Source organism: Phyllostomus discolor, chromosome X (assembly GCF_004126475.2).
Source record: "Phyllostomus discolor isolate MPI-MPIP mPhyDis1 chromosome X, mPhyDis1.pri.v3, whole genome shotgun sequence".
Lineage (NCBI taxonomy): Eukaryota > Metazoa > Chordata > Mammalia > Chiroptera > Phyllostomidae > Phyllostomus > Phyllostomus discolor.
Genome location: NC_050198.1, coordinates 44,916,052 through 44,931,805, shown reverse-complemented (window position 1 = coordinate 44,931,805; position 15,754 = coordinate 44,916,052). Strand labels below are relative to the sequence as shown.

At 36.8% G+C, this 15,754-nt stretch overlaps 1 pseudogene; it reads left to right on the top strand.

Annotated features, from left to right (window-relative positions):
- The first annotated feature begins 13,873 nt into the window (after positions 1 to 13,873).
- Positions 13,874 to 14,909, top strand: LOC114505316 (annotated as a pseudogene).
- The last annotated feature ends 845 nt before the right edge of the window (positions 14,910 to 15,754 follow it).

The following is a 15,754-nucleotide window of genomic DNA, read 5'->3' as shown; positions in this document are numbered from 1 at the left end:
CTTCTTTGGGATGAAAGATTATATATATATATATATATATATATATATATATATATAATTTCATATATATGGTATATATATTCATATATATATATATATATATATATATATATATATATAACCATTTCACATGATGTGGGGAATGTAGCCCAGCCCCTGACTCAGAAAACTAGTGGGGAGCAAGTTGGCACATAGGACCTGAGCCCACAGATCAGTTTTCCATAGGGAATCAGGCCTGCATTGTACCTATGCTGCTATGAGGCTTACTTTTTGCTAAAACTCCCTCATCCTGAATTGAGGCAGTAAATGTTTACTGCATATCTTTAAAGCAACTTCCTAAAATTTGTACTAAATCTCCCAAGTTTGGAGTGTAACCAGTTCAACCATGTTTCCCCTTGATCTGCAACATCCTTCTCTTTGAAGTAATTAGCAACATTCTTTCCTTTGTTATCTGTAAAAGGTAATCACCTACAGCGAGCCTGTGCTTTGTAAATGAGGACTATCATCAATGTAATGTACCCAGAAAAGGAATAAAAGCCTGTGCAGGCAGGGGTCGGGGGCCCTCTCTCTCACTTAGACAGTGGCCATGCTGTCCCTTTTTCTCCACAGGACTTCTGTAGTCCATGTGAATTTGTTCATCACAGCCACAACACACAGACCCTGCAGGCTAGTGTCGATATCAAAGAAAGACCATATATATATGATTATGTATCAGTTAAGTCCATTTGATCTACTGAGTCATTCAGTTCCACAATATCCTTGTTGATATTCTGTTTGGAAGATCTACACATTGTTCACAGTAGGGTGTTGAAATACCCTACTATAAGTGTGTTGCTATCTATGTCTTTTTTGAAGTCCTCCAAGATTTTCCTTATGTATTTGGGTGTTCCTACACTGGGGTGCATATATGTTTGCAATGTTTATGTCTTCTTGATGGATTCTTCCATTGAGTATTATTAACTATCCTTCTGTGTCTCTTTTTATGGACTTTGTTTTGAAGTCTATTTTGTGTAAGTATTGCTACCCTGGAGTTTTTTCCTTTTCATTTGGTAGGAATATTTGTTTCCAGTCCTTCAATTTCAGTCTGTGAAGGACTTTTGTTCTGAGGTGGATTTCTTGTAGACAGCATATGTGCAGGTCATGTTTTCTCATCCATTGAGCTATTCTGTGTCTTTTGATTGGAGCATTTGATCTATTTACATTTAAGGTTATTATTGATAGGTAAAACTTATTCATTGCCATTTTTCCCCTTTGTACCTCTTTCTCATTTTTTTCCTTTAACTTCTTAAAGCAGTCCATTTAGTATATCTTGCAATGCCAATTTGGTGGAGGTGTACTTTCTTAGGTTCATTTTGTCTGGGAAGCTCCTTATTTGGCCTTCCATTTTAATTGAGAGCCTTGCCGGGTAGAGCAGTCTTGGTTGCAGACATTTGTTTCTCATTACTTGGAATATTTGTTGCTATTCCTTCCTGGCTTGTAGTGTTCCTGTTGATAAATCAACTGCTAGACTTATCAGATCTCCCTTGTATGTTACTTCCTATTTCTCCCTTGCTGCCTTTAAGATTCTCTCTTTGTCTTTAAAATTTGTCATTTAAATTATGATGCGTTTTGGAGTGAACTCTTTAGGTTCATCTTGATTGGGACCCTCTGTGCTTCCTGTCGTTGTGTGGCTTTCACCCTCTCCAGGTTAGCAAGGTTTTCTGTCACTTTTTTTCAAACAGGGTTTCTATCCCTTGTTTCTTTTCCTTCTGACATTCCTATGGCAATTGTTGTTTCATGTTATCTTGCAGTTCCCTTAAGCTATCTTGATTTTTTTGTCTTTTTTCTTGCTGCTCCTTTTCTTATGTATTTCTTTCTACCTTGTCTTCCAGCTCAGTAATTCAGTCCTCTGCTTCATTCAACCTGTTTGTAATTACTTCTAGTGTATTTGTTTACATTTCAGATATTGTGTTCTTCATTTCTTCCTGGTTCTTGTTTATAGTTTTGTTTCCTTTTTCATGCTATTGTAGTTCCCCGCCAGTTCCTTGTAGTTGTCCCTGAATTCCTTGGGTAACCTTATAACCATTCTTTTGAATTCTATGTCTGAGTGTTTGCTTACCTCCATTTCATCCAACTCATTTGCTGGGGATCCTTCCATTCCTTTTGAGATGGCATTCTTTCTTTGTCTCCCCATTTCAGGTGACTCTCTTTTATTTCTGCGATTTTGAATGCTTTGCTTTGTAAGCTCCCTTTTTGGCATTTATTTCTGTGGTAGGGGTTCTGTGGGACTCAGTGGTTTTGTCTCTTTAATCTCCTCATCTAGATGCTCTAGGGTTGCCCTTCTTCTATTTGTGTGGGCTCTCTTGTTGTACTTGGGCTTCAACATTTATCTGCTTCTCTTTGTACCTCCCTTCCCCTCTCTCTAAATTAAATAAATAAATAAATATTTTTAAAATAACTAAATAAAATATATATGTGGTTCATGTTATATTTCTGCTGAATAGTGCTGCTCTACAATGTTTAAATGTTAATGACTTTCAGCAGACACTCTATTTTAAGTGCTAATCTGTATATATGTATTATACCTATAGCAAGTGTCATGGGCCTAATATTCATCATAGCCCAAGTAGCATCTCTCATAGGTCTGTTTTCCAAGTGGTCTGTAGGTTCAGACACAGTATGTTATGACATGGATTGTCGCCCCTATTCCTGCACTCATAGTGTCAGTGGCTGGAAGAAAAGCAGCATCCAGGTAGAGACTCCTAGCTGGCATATCTCCAAGCATTGTCCCCAATCTCTGACCTCACATATATTGAACATTTCTGTCTATTTGTAGCTAGCATGACTTTTTAGTGGTGTACAAGGTTGCTGCATGTTGTTTGCTCCAAGAACACATTGTTCTAACATATTCTGCTTTACTTTTAATAATTGCATATGAAATATTCAATTGGATACAAAAATGCACATATTATCAAAAATTCTGAATGACATCTGTCAATGAAATAAAAGAGCCATTGAATTCTTTATATAGTTTCAAATACCTTACATTTTGAATTGTAAACAATGATTTTATATTTTACAGAAACTTTTTCATCAATGACGACTATCCATAATTTTAAGAGATGATCTTTTAAAAAGTCTTGATCAGGAATTGCAAGTAGCTTTTCAACCATAAACTCTTTCTTTATTCCTTCCTTCCTTTCACAATATGCACTGAGTACCTACTCTGTGTCCAGAGCTGTTCTAATACATGGAATATATCAGTGAACAAAACAAACAAAAATTGCGCCCTCACAATGCCAGAAGTTGAGGTAGGTGCAAGGACTACTGGCTACTTCTACTTGTATATGCACTTCTGAACATGTAATTCACTTTCTTATAATATATTGTACCATCAATTCATCCTAGAAACAGGCCCTATACATTGTTTGGTGGTGTTAATTTCTTTCAAAGGCCAAAGATTAATGATTTATGTTCCATGTTTTCAGTATTAAAACATAAATTGGGATGTTTGCTTCATTGCTCCTAAATCCCCATTCAGAGATCTGTTTTAACTTCATCCCCTCAATTCCTTAATTCATAGAGTGGGACTAAATGTCATTAATTTGAGACATGCCTAACCTCAATTAGTAAAAACTGTGAATTTGGCTGAAATAATATATTCTCATAGAAAAATGTTGAAATGTACCTATTTATATAAGATTCTTATATAAGATTCTTTTATAAGATCTCAAAACCTTTGAGTCTTCCCACAACTCCCACAGAAAACTGTACTTGAACAACAATTAAAATTAAAAGAAAAATAAAAAAAATCCTTTGAGTCTGCCTAACAACTCCTAAATTATAATGACTAGTACTGTCTTCTTGGGGTGCCATTTTCTAGAGATTGTGCTATTCTCATCTCCCTTATTTGCCTTGAGGATCAGAATAACTTTGAGACCTAACTTTGATCTGCAAGTCCTGTCTACAGTTGTTTCTAAAAAGTCCAGGGATCATTATGCAAATGACCTCTGGCACTTACAATGTGCCAAATGACCTTCCAAAGACCCTACAGTGAGTTACGTTACTCACACATGAATGGTGCTGCTTGAACGCCACTCTGGAAGTCAGTGTTTTCCACCTTTTTCATGCTAAGGCACACACAGGAAGTGATATTTGCATAGTACAGTGGGGTAAAGTAGAGGACATCATGGCATCTATCAAAAGGGGAGTTGTTAAAAAACACATTTTATTTATACTATATAATTATGAAAATATACTAAGTAAAATAAGATACCAAGTATTATAGAAGAAATTAAATATTGAATTTGATGAAAATAAGAATTTTAACTTTCCTTTTTTAAAAAAGATTTTATTTATTTATTTTTAGAGAGAAGGGAAGGGAGGGAGAAAGAGAGTAAGAGAAACATTGATGAGTGAGAGAAACTTTGATTGGCTGCCTTCTGCACACCCCCAAACAGGGACCTGACCCAACAACCCAGATACATGTCATGACCGGGAATCAAACCAGTGACTTTTCACTTTGTAAAATGACACTCAATCTACTGAGCCATGCCGGCCAGGGCTCAACTTTCCTTTTATGAAAACAATCCCACATTTGTTTTGCAGCAAAATATCTCAAAGGAGTTGCCAGTTCTCTCTCCAATTCCTCTCCTTGCAATTCCAATTTTTCTTCTTTCTTTCATAAGTAGGTTTTATTGACTCTCCCTGCCCCATCCATATAACATATCCTAGAGATCTTCCAATATTACTGCATAAAAATCATCCTCAGTATTTTTTTCAGCTACATCCTATTATATTTTGTGGATGTTAAATATAGAAGTAAAGATAGAGATACACACATACAGATAGACAGACATAAATTCTGTACATGTGGCATGTGGAACTGATGAATAGAATATTAAAATTTGGTAGGAAATTTTGTAGTGGGTGTATTACATGCATCATACTAGCAATGTATGACAATGTCTTTTCCCTGTAGCCTTTCCTTTCATTCTCCCTTGAACTCCTTCCAATCAGGATTTTATGTGAAAGAACAGCATTTAAGAAGGCTCAAAGGCCATAGGAAGTATAGTATATTGAATCCCTTCAAATAATTCAATATGGTTGAAGTACAGTATGGAGGGCAGGGAATCCAATGTAAAGCAGGAGCAATGATGGGTTAAAGGCAAGAAAGTAGACAAGGGAAGAATACACATACACACACATAGAGCCACTCCAAATAATTCAATATGACTTGATTTCAGTATTGTGTGTAGAGGAATTCAAGGAAAGAGCAATAAATAAAAATGTAAAGATGTGAGTAAAATATGAATACATAATCTATTTTTATTTTATTTTATTTTTAAAGATTTTATTTATTTATTTATTTTCAGAGATGGGGTAGGGAGGGAGAGAAATATCAATGTGTGGTTGCCTCTCATGTGCCCCACACTGGGGACCCCAGCCTGTAACCCAGACATGTATCCCAACTGTGAATTAAACCAGTGACCCTTCATTTCAAAGGCCAGCACTCATTCCACTGAGCAACATCACCCAGAGAATACATAATATAATTTTAAGTGGAATAATGAACCAAAAACTAAAAGTTAAATCATTACTTGTAGAGAGAAAGAGGGAACATGGTGGCAAGGGCATGAATAGAAGCAACACTTCTTTGAATAAGCATTGTTCTATAGATTTTATATTGGAACTACAGAAATATTTTATGTAGTTATAAGACAAAATTAAACTTTAAAAAATAACGTATAAAAATCAAAAACAAAACAAAGCAAATGAATCTAACTGTATATTGAGTTGGTGCCATAACCACCAGGGAGGAACTATGTTACTCTATTTTTGTGTACATTTGAAATTTTCCATGTGGAGGTGACAGAGGGAGGGGAAAATGGAGAGAAAGGGATAGAGAGGGAATGAGAGAGACAGAGGCAGACAGACAAAGACAGGGAGGGTCTTAACAGAAACATGGGAGAAAAAGATAAAGAATGTGGATTCACAGAAACCATTCTTTAAGCAGGAGGGGATAATCAGAACAGTAGAATGCTGCCCCAATGTCAAACAAACAAGAAATGTGAAGTATTCATGGCACTGAGCAACACTTGAAGAGAGTGAATAAAAATAAACAGCCCTGGTTGGTGTGGCTCAGTGGATTGAGAGCCAGCCTGAGAACCAAAGGATCACTGGTTTGATCCCAGTCAGGGCACATGCCTAGGTTGTGGGCCAGGTCCCCAGTAGGGGGTGCACAAGAGGCAACCACACAGTGATGTTTTGGTCCCTTTCTTTCTCGTTCCCTTCCCTTCTCTCTAAAAATAAATAAATTAAATCTTTGTTAAAAAGTACATGTGGTTTGAAAAGAGAAAATCTTTTAAAAACACAATAGAAAGTGAAATCAAGAATGACCTGCATAAGCCAGCATGTATAGATATTGTTCTCCTACCTGTGGCCTTCCAAGCTTCCAGATTCTAATCCTAGCACCATTTATCTTACTCTTCCATAAGGCCAGTTTGATTCCACCAAAATGAGGGGAATGCCGTCTCTGAGCCAAGTTTCTAAAGGCCTCCTTATGTCTCTGAAGGTATCAGAAAGAATAAAATAGGTGAGATTAGATTCACTTCAGATGCATCACGGTATGTTGTTGGTGATGGTATTATTTAACAAATAATATCATGTCTATAAAGTACCAAGCAATATTCTAATTACTTTAGAAATATTAATTAATTTAATCCTCTTCATAACCCAATAAGATAGACACTATTTATTAGGAGATTTTGCTTTGACTCTATTACTTTCTCACCATGTGACATTGACCAAGTCATCTCTTTTCTGTGCTTCAGTTTGCTCTGCTGTACAATGGAAACTTTTGACTGGGTACTTCAAAACTTTTTTTCAACCTTAATATTCTATGAGCCGTGGTGGTCATTGACCTAACGTGGTGGGAGAAGGATAATGCTGACCTGCCACCATTATTTCCTTCTTCTCCCAGCTTAGAGTTCTATTACCTACCTAATGTTGCTCTTACCTACATAATATTGCCTCCTACAGAAGGCAGGAAATGCAAATACATTCATCCCTCAATATCAGTGGGGGATTGGTTCCAGGAAACTGCTGTGAATATCAAGATCCACAAATGCTCAAGTTCTTCATATAAAAATGTGTAGTACTTGGCATATAATCTACACACATCATCCCTTTAAATCATCTCTAGATTACTTTTAATACCTAATACACTTTAAATGTTATGTAAATAGTTGTTATACTATATTGTTTAGAAAATAACAAGAAAAAAGTCTGTACATGTTCAGTACATATGCAACCATCATAGGCCTAACTATATGGTACAGCAGATTCTTGCTTCGTTCAACACTGTTTTGTTATAATATTAATGAGCTGCTGTAGGAACTTAACTGTTGTTTATCAATTAGCCAGTGGTAAAACTTGTTCCCTTATATGCTTGAAATCACAGAACTTATTAATGACATTAAGTGAGGACTTACTATACATGTTGGCAACAATGTAACTTTTTCAAATTATTTTGATACACAGTTGATGGAATCCATGGATGTGGAACCCAAGGATACAGAGGGCTGCCTGTAACTACAATGCCTGGCTTTTAGTAAAATTTTAACAAATATTGTGTTGAGTAAAAAATTAAATTAATTATCCTAGCTGCTATTTCATAGAAACCTAGCTATGACGTTTCTCCATCTAGAGAAGTGCTGAAATTTTGGCTATGTGTATGTGTGTTTACACCTATACATGTTCCCATATGTGTGTTTCAAAAGCCATGTTGCATTCCTGACTAGATTCTTTTTACGCAAGAAAAAAGACTTATGGCCACTTAAAAGCTTTCAGTTAAGAATTTGTCTGCAGTCAAAAGTGACTTGAGGCTCTTAAGAAGGGTGACTAAGTAATCTAAACCCTAAAGAGAAAGCTGTACATCAAGCTCTGCTGTTGATGCATTCAATTGAATAGATGTTCTTCAGGCTATACATGGGTTTGTTAAAGCATTCTTATGAGTGGTTGTTTATTGAATCAACCAACCAATAATTAAAACCATAATCTTCATTCTTTTAATGTTCTCCTATAAAATTATATATTAGGAGGAGAGTATTCATTTTCACCAAAAAAAAATTCACTAAACTCAGAGTTCTTTTAAACAGTCTGTTCCCTTGATGTTCTTAAAATATGACCAAATTTTCTAAAATTGTATCTACACAAAGCTTTTCAAGAATATACATGTTTTGTAAAGTGAGGTTCCTCTGTACTTAACAAATTAATTTTAAGCTGCCACTGTGTTTTCAAAGGAATTAATAAAAAAATCACAGACACAAACAACAGTATGGTGATTACCAGAGGGAAAGGTGGATGGGGGAAGTAGAAGAGGATAAAGTGGGTACAAATGATGATAGAAGGAGACTTGACTTGGGATGGTGAACAAACAATACAATACACAGATGATGTATTATAGAATTGTACACCTGAAACCTAATTTTATTAACCAATGTCACCCCAATAAATTCAATTAAAAGTAAAAATATAAAATTTGATTTTGAATAAAAACTTAACACTTATTTGGACTAAAAACTCAACTTGAAGAAGTAAAAAGTAAAATTTTCCCACTGGACAATTTTCATAAACACAGTACAGAAAGTTTACATTATAAGGGACTCTAAAGTTAGTTTTATTGAATACTTGGTTGTCTTGTGTTAGAAGCATTGCATATCATTTCACAGTTGTACATTAGTTTCTGGGTGATATATTCCATGACTACATTTCAGAACTAACTCCATCTAGGTCAGGGTTATCAGAAACCATTAGATATTCTTCTTTGGTCTTTATTAGTATTTTTTTTTTGTTTTTGTTTTTCTAATTTAGCAGTCATGATTATCTTTATATAGGTTAGCAATTTTTCCTTTTGTGGAATGTTTCTATGTACTGCCTCATTTCTGTTTTAAGTAGAGACTGAAAAGGAGACCTTAATGAAACCTGCATGCCATGGTGGGGAAGAGAAGGAAGATTTAAAACAGGAACATTTGAAAATGAGAAACAAAGAAATGTTACTCCAGAGGTAATAGTCTTTCTCATGGCATGCTGCCTAGAAGCTGCTATTCCTTCCTGACTAAAGCCACTGAAAAGGTGAAATGCTGAGTACAACAAACAGAGCTGAATTGTGATAGGAAACAGAGCTTCATGGAAGTCAGCTGTTTGCAAATATGAGATGTCCAGTGTAAGAGGAAAACAGGCCAGGATGCTACACTGCTCAGTCAGTGGCACTTGGGCAGGGAAGCATAGGGGGTGTTCAGGGCTGTCATTCAGACTAGAAAGCAATGTTAGCAGTGTGGGTACAACCTTCTGATGATGTAAGCAAGGGTGGAGTTTCTCAGGAGGATCATGAGACCTACAGCCCGTCTTTTGAGGGACAGAGCAGCATTGAGAGATAATAAACAAGCAAAAGATGAGAACACAACAAAACACAAACCCCAAAGACAACACAAGGAACAGATGCACAGAGGTGAAGAGAAAATTGTGAAAAAGCCAGTTGTCACAAGCACAGCCATAACGGCAGCAGCAGAGAACTGGTAGATAAAGCATTCAATTTAGCATTGGAATTACAGATACTGGCAAATGCAGAGGGAATCTGGGAGCCTCATATGTCCACTTAACAAGTATTAATGAGATATCTGAAATAGGATGAAATATGCTGCCCCAAAGAGAAAAAATAAGACCAAAAAAAAAAAACCCAAAACAAACAAACAAACAAATAGAATTGAGACCCACCCTACCATTTTCATGTTTCTTAATGTGGTGGACCAAGAAACAAATAAGTTCTGTGGAATAAAATAGGACAGACAGAACCAGGACCTTGAACAAGGTGTGCCTGGGTTAGTGAGGTATGAACTTCTTGTAAAAAGTTTTACAAATGACCTTCCCAGTGAGAATCACCCTCCTAACAAATACTGCTTCCTCATACCAGCCCCACCCAACGTGGCTTTTTGGTAGGTCAAGATTTCAGCTGCAGGCCCCAGTTCAGCCTCCTCCTGCCTACAGCTAAACTCAGTCTAGGCAAGCTGGTGCCAGCAATTCACCCTACAGGTCATGGTTTCCCCCAGGGGATGTGACACCTGGTTCTGCAGTTTCAGCAAGATTCCAGGCTGAGTTCTTTTGCATTCTATTGGCTTGTTTATTAAGCCCCACATTTCCTAAAACTGTCAGAAAATTTTCAAGCTGGTTTCTCATGACCAAAAACATAATCTTTTTTTTAAATATATATATATATATATATATATATATATATATATATATATATATATATATTTAAGATTTTATTTATTCATTTTAGAGAGGGAAGGGAGGGAGATAGAGATAGAGATGATAGAGATAGAGATAGAGATGATAGAGAGAGAGATAGAGAGAGAGAGAGAGAGAGAGAGAGAGAGAGAGAGAGAGACATCAATGTGTGGTTGCTGGGGGTTATGGCCTGCAACCCAGGAATGTACCCTGGCTGGGAATCGAACCTGGGACACTTTGGTTCCCAGCCCGCACTCAATCCCCTGAGCTATGCCAGCCAGGGCTCAAAAACATAATCTTATAATCTTAAAAATATCTTGAACAGACAAATAGTACTATGTAATATCTGACACACACAGGTGCCTGAACATTAGCTATCCCTTAATGCACAATTTTTTCCTACAGTAGTCTACCCTGATAGTGGGCTTCTGCCAGTGCAGTTAACTCTTTGATACAAATCAGCATGTAAAATCTTTTCCAGATAGGGTGCAGATTACATGCAAAAAAAAAAAAAAGAAGAAATGAGTAACACTGTATGGAATAGGCATTAATTTTCTAACAAGATCAACATTGGTTAACCAAAATGCTAGTGCCTGAAGGGGGTACTTTGAAGGTAATACTTCTCTATGGTAAAGTCAAATACAGACAGATGTTTTTACCTTTGGATAATTAAAAATTGAATACAAGATTCTTATCAAAAAAACTCTCCTACTTAATGAAATGTTTGGAGTTTGTTTAGGTTGATTTTTTAAAGTCAATATTACTTAAAATTTGATCCTAGGTGGTTCTGAATTGTGAAATTTCACATATACTCCTGAAAGAATGTTGAAAAATGAAACAAAAGCCCCTATGAAGTAAGGAACGATTACAGTATTCCATTTTCCTAATAGTATAACTTCCAGCAACCTTAACCAATGGAAGCTCAAACTGGACTTTGAAAGTAAGTGAAAATGTATCCAAACCTTTAATAAGACAGCTGCAACAAAAGGCAATGCACTTATATTATGACAAAGAAGGTACTCTCTGCCTTTTGAACTAGAAACTAATATTTTAAAATTATGTGTGATATTTAATCAGTTTCCTTATCTGGTTTCCAGTGTTAACCTTCCATTCTTTCCAAAATTACTGTCAAATTGCAAACAATGAGGGGGTAGAAGAACTCTGTGAGAAATAGGTTAATTTAAAAAAATGAACCCCAAACAGAAGAAATAAATCACTAGAAGAGCCATGAGAGCCTCAGCATACAATGCTCCACAACACAGTGGTCCATGATAGTGCTACAAATAAATACAATCCATGATGTTCCAAGGAGTCATCAAGAAATGCTCAAATTAGGTTCAGTGCTCTCTGTCGAACAAAGTATGGAATGTACATAAAGAAGATTAGAGATGTTTCAACTTTTGGCAAACAAATAGATAAACTTCAGTCATGTGGAAAATGTGGGACTTCTGGCCAAGATGGAGGCATAGGTAGACGCACTGTGCCTCCTTGCACAACCAGAAGGAGGACAACAACAAATTTAAAATCAAAACGAGAACTGACAGAAAATCGAACTGTATGGAAGTCTGAAAACTAAGGAATTGAAAAAAAAAAAAAACCATTCATTCAGACCAGTAGAATGGGCAGAAACAGGCAGCCAGGTGGAAAGGATTCATGGTACAGCAGTGGTTGGAGCACCGGGGCAAGCAAGTCAGTGATGGGCAGAGCAGGCAATCCCACATTCTCATGCAGATAAACTGAGGGGAACAACTGGGGAGGCAGACAGACCACACAGCCCAGGGTTCCAGCACAAGGAAATAAAGCCTCAAACCACCAATTGAAAACACCTGTGGGGGTTGATGCAGCAGTGGGAGGAACTCCCAGCTTCACAGGAGAGTTCATTGGAGAGACCAACAGGGTCCTAGAAGGCACACAAACCCACCCATGTGGGAATCAGCATCAGAAGGGCCCAATCTGATTGTGGGTAGCAGGAGAAGTGACTGAAAAGAAGCAGAGAGTGGAACAAGCAGCATTATTTCCTCTCCAACCCCTCCCCCACATACAGCTTCACAAGGCAGCCAAGTGGGTTGTCCCACCATGGTGAACACCTAAGGTTCCACCTCTTACTACAAAACACACGCTGAAACAAACAAAAAAAAATGGCCTAAATGAAAGAACAGATCAAAGCTCCAAAAATAATACAACTAAGTGACAAAGAGATAGCCAACCTATCAAATGCACAGTTCAAAATACTGGTAATCAGAATGCTCACAGAATTGGTTGAATATGTTCACAAATTAGATGAAAAAATGAAGGCTATGAAAAGTGAAATAAAGGAAAAGGTACAGGAAACAGTGACGGGAAGGACACCGGGACCCAAATCAATGCTGTGGACCAGAAGGAAGGAAGAAACATTCAACCAGAACAGAATAAAGAAACAAGAATTCAAAAAAAAAAAAAAAAACCGAGGAGAGGCTTAGGAAGCTCCAGGACTTCTTTAAATGTCCCAACATCCAAATCATATGGGTGCCAGAAGGAGAAGAGAAAGAGCAAGAAATTGAAAGCTTACTTGAACGAATAATGAAGGAAAACTTCCCCAATCTGCCAAAGGAAATAGACTTCCAGGAAGTCTAGGAAGCTCAGAGAGTCCCAAAGAATTTGGACCCAAGGAGGAACACACCAAGGCACATCATAATAACATTACCCAAGATTAAAGATAAGGAGAAAATCTTAAAGGCAACAAGAGAAAAGGAGACAGTTACCTACAAAGGAGTTCCCATAAGACTGACAGCTGATTTCTCAAAAGAGACCTTGCAGGCAAGAAGGGACTAGAAAGAAGTATTCAAAGTCATTAAATCCAAGATTACTCTATCCAGCAAAGTTATCATTTAGCATGGAAGGGCAGATAAAGTGCTTCCCAGATAAAGTCAAGTTAAAGGAGTTCATCATCACCAAGCCCTTATTATATGAAATGTTAAAGGGACTTATCTAAGAAAAAGAAGCTCAAAACTGTGAAGAGTAAAATGACAACACACTCACAACTATCAAAAATTGAACCTAAAAAACAAAAACAAAAACAAACTAAGCAAACAATTAGAACAAGTACAGAATCACAGAAATGGAGATCACATGGAAGGTTATCAGTGGAAGAGTGGGAGGGAGAGATGGAACAGAGAATAAGTAGCATAAATGGTAGGTAGAAAATAGACAGAGGGGGTTAAGAATAGTATAGGAAATGTAGAAGCCAAAGAACTTACGTGTATGACCCACAGACAGGAAGGGAATGTGGGTGAGAGGGGGTGTGAAGGGTAGAGGGGAGTGAAGGGGGGAAAGTGGGACAACTGTAATAGCATAATCAATAAAATATATTTAATTAAAAAAAGAAAGAAAATGTAGTCACAGAGAATACCCTGTTCCTTCACAGAGAACACCCAATTCCTTACAGAGCTGTATGGTAAGAAGTAAGAATGATTATCATTTACTAAGCAACTTTACTCAGTGCCTGAACTAAGTTCAAATCCAGGACTGTCAGGCTCCAAATCCTTCCCATTATTTAGCAGCTCAACAATAAAAAGAATACCCAATTAAAAATAGGCAAAGGAGACGGAAAACTCAGGAGAACTGAAGCATGGCAGGCACTGGGCTGGTGGCTGGCGAGGTTGTGGTGGATGTGCCACTGTATTTTAATCAAGGTTATGAAGTGCCTGGTGTGCAGGAAACACTTACAGTGCTGGTGGAGGAGGAAACTCACAGATACAGGCCTACTAAGAACTACCTGAGCTACCTGACAGCACTGGACTATACTGATTTTGAAACTGGCATAATGAGAAGTGAATTTGAAAGACTGGCTGCCCAGAAACCACTTGAATTGCTCAGTATGAAGTGGTATGAACTTCCAGCCCCTTCTTCAGATCAGAAAAATGACATCACTACATGGAAGAGTGTGTGAACAATTCCATGGCCCACTTGGAGCATCAAACAGTTTGGATTGAGAATCTGGAACTAATGTCACAGCATGGGTGCAATGCCTGGAAAATATATAATGAAAATCTAGTTCATATGATTGAACACGCACAGAAAGAACTCCAGAAGTAAAGGAAACATATTCAAGATTTAAACTGGCAGCAAAAGAACATGCAATTCACAGCTGATCTAAATTAAGAGAAATGGAGTCAAACTGGATATCCCTGGCCAGTAAGAATTATGAGATTGCAAGGACTATTGTACAATTAGAAAATGAAGTCTTTCATATTAAGCAACAACATGGAAAGGCCAACCAAGAAAACAGCCAACAAGACTTCTAAGAAGACAAATGAATTCGATGGATAGAAAGGAAGGCAAGTTGGGCTTTTCCAGATCAGACACTGGTCTGTGAAGGAAAACATCATCTAATGGAAATTGCTGGTGGTGTTTAGATTCCATAAAAAGTGGACTCTTAATATTCTCTCTGTATAGCAAAATAAAAAAGTTCAATTCAGTGGTATTTTTTGCCGTTAAAAAAATTCAGAGTTCCAAAATAATATGACTTTAGAAAAATATATCATAGGATTAATTTTGAGCTACTTGGACCAGATTTTGTATCCAAGAGATCTTTTTTGAAAATTTTCAACATGTACAAGAAGTTGGGAAGTTTTGGTTTATATATTTTTCAAATAAAGAGGTAGTTCTACACACAAAAAAATGGACAAAGGATTTGAATGGACATTTCTTCAAAGAAGACATAGAAATGGCCAATGGGCTTATTAAAAGATGCTCAACATGAACAGGCTCCACAAGAATACAGATCAAAACCACAATGAGATAGCACTTCGCACCCACTAGAATTGATATAATCAAAAAGATGGATAATAACAAGTATTGAATAAGGATGTAGAGAAATTAAAACCTTCGTACACCACCAACAGAAATGTAAAATGGCACAACTACTTTGTAGAATAGTCTGGCATCTACAGAAACTTACAAAGAGCCCTTGCTGGCATAGCTCAGTGGATTGAGTGCGGGCTGCAAACCAAAGTGTCGCAGGTTCAACTCCCAGTCAGGGCACATGCCTGGGTTGCAGGCCATGGCCCCCAGCAACTGCACATTGATGTTTCTCTCTCTCTCTCTCCCTCTCTCTCTCTCTCTCTTTCTCGCTCCCTTCCCTCTCTAAAAAATAAATAAATAAAATATTTTTTAAAAAGAAACTTACAAGTATAAACCTGGGAGGAATAATGATATATATCCATGTAAAAACTTATACTCAAAAGTTCATAACAGCATTATTTAGCCAAAAAAATGGAAGCAATCCAAACATCTATCAACTAATGAATAAACAAAATGTGATATACCCATACAATGAGAATATTATTAAGCCATAAAAAGAAATGAAGTTCTGATAAATAATACAACATGGATGAATCTGAAAAATATCATGCTAAGTAAAAGAATCCAGTTACAAAAGGCCACATTTTTGTTGTGACTTCATTTATAAAAAATTTCAACAGACAAATCTGTAGAAATAGAAAATAGT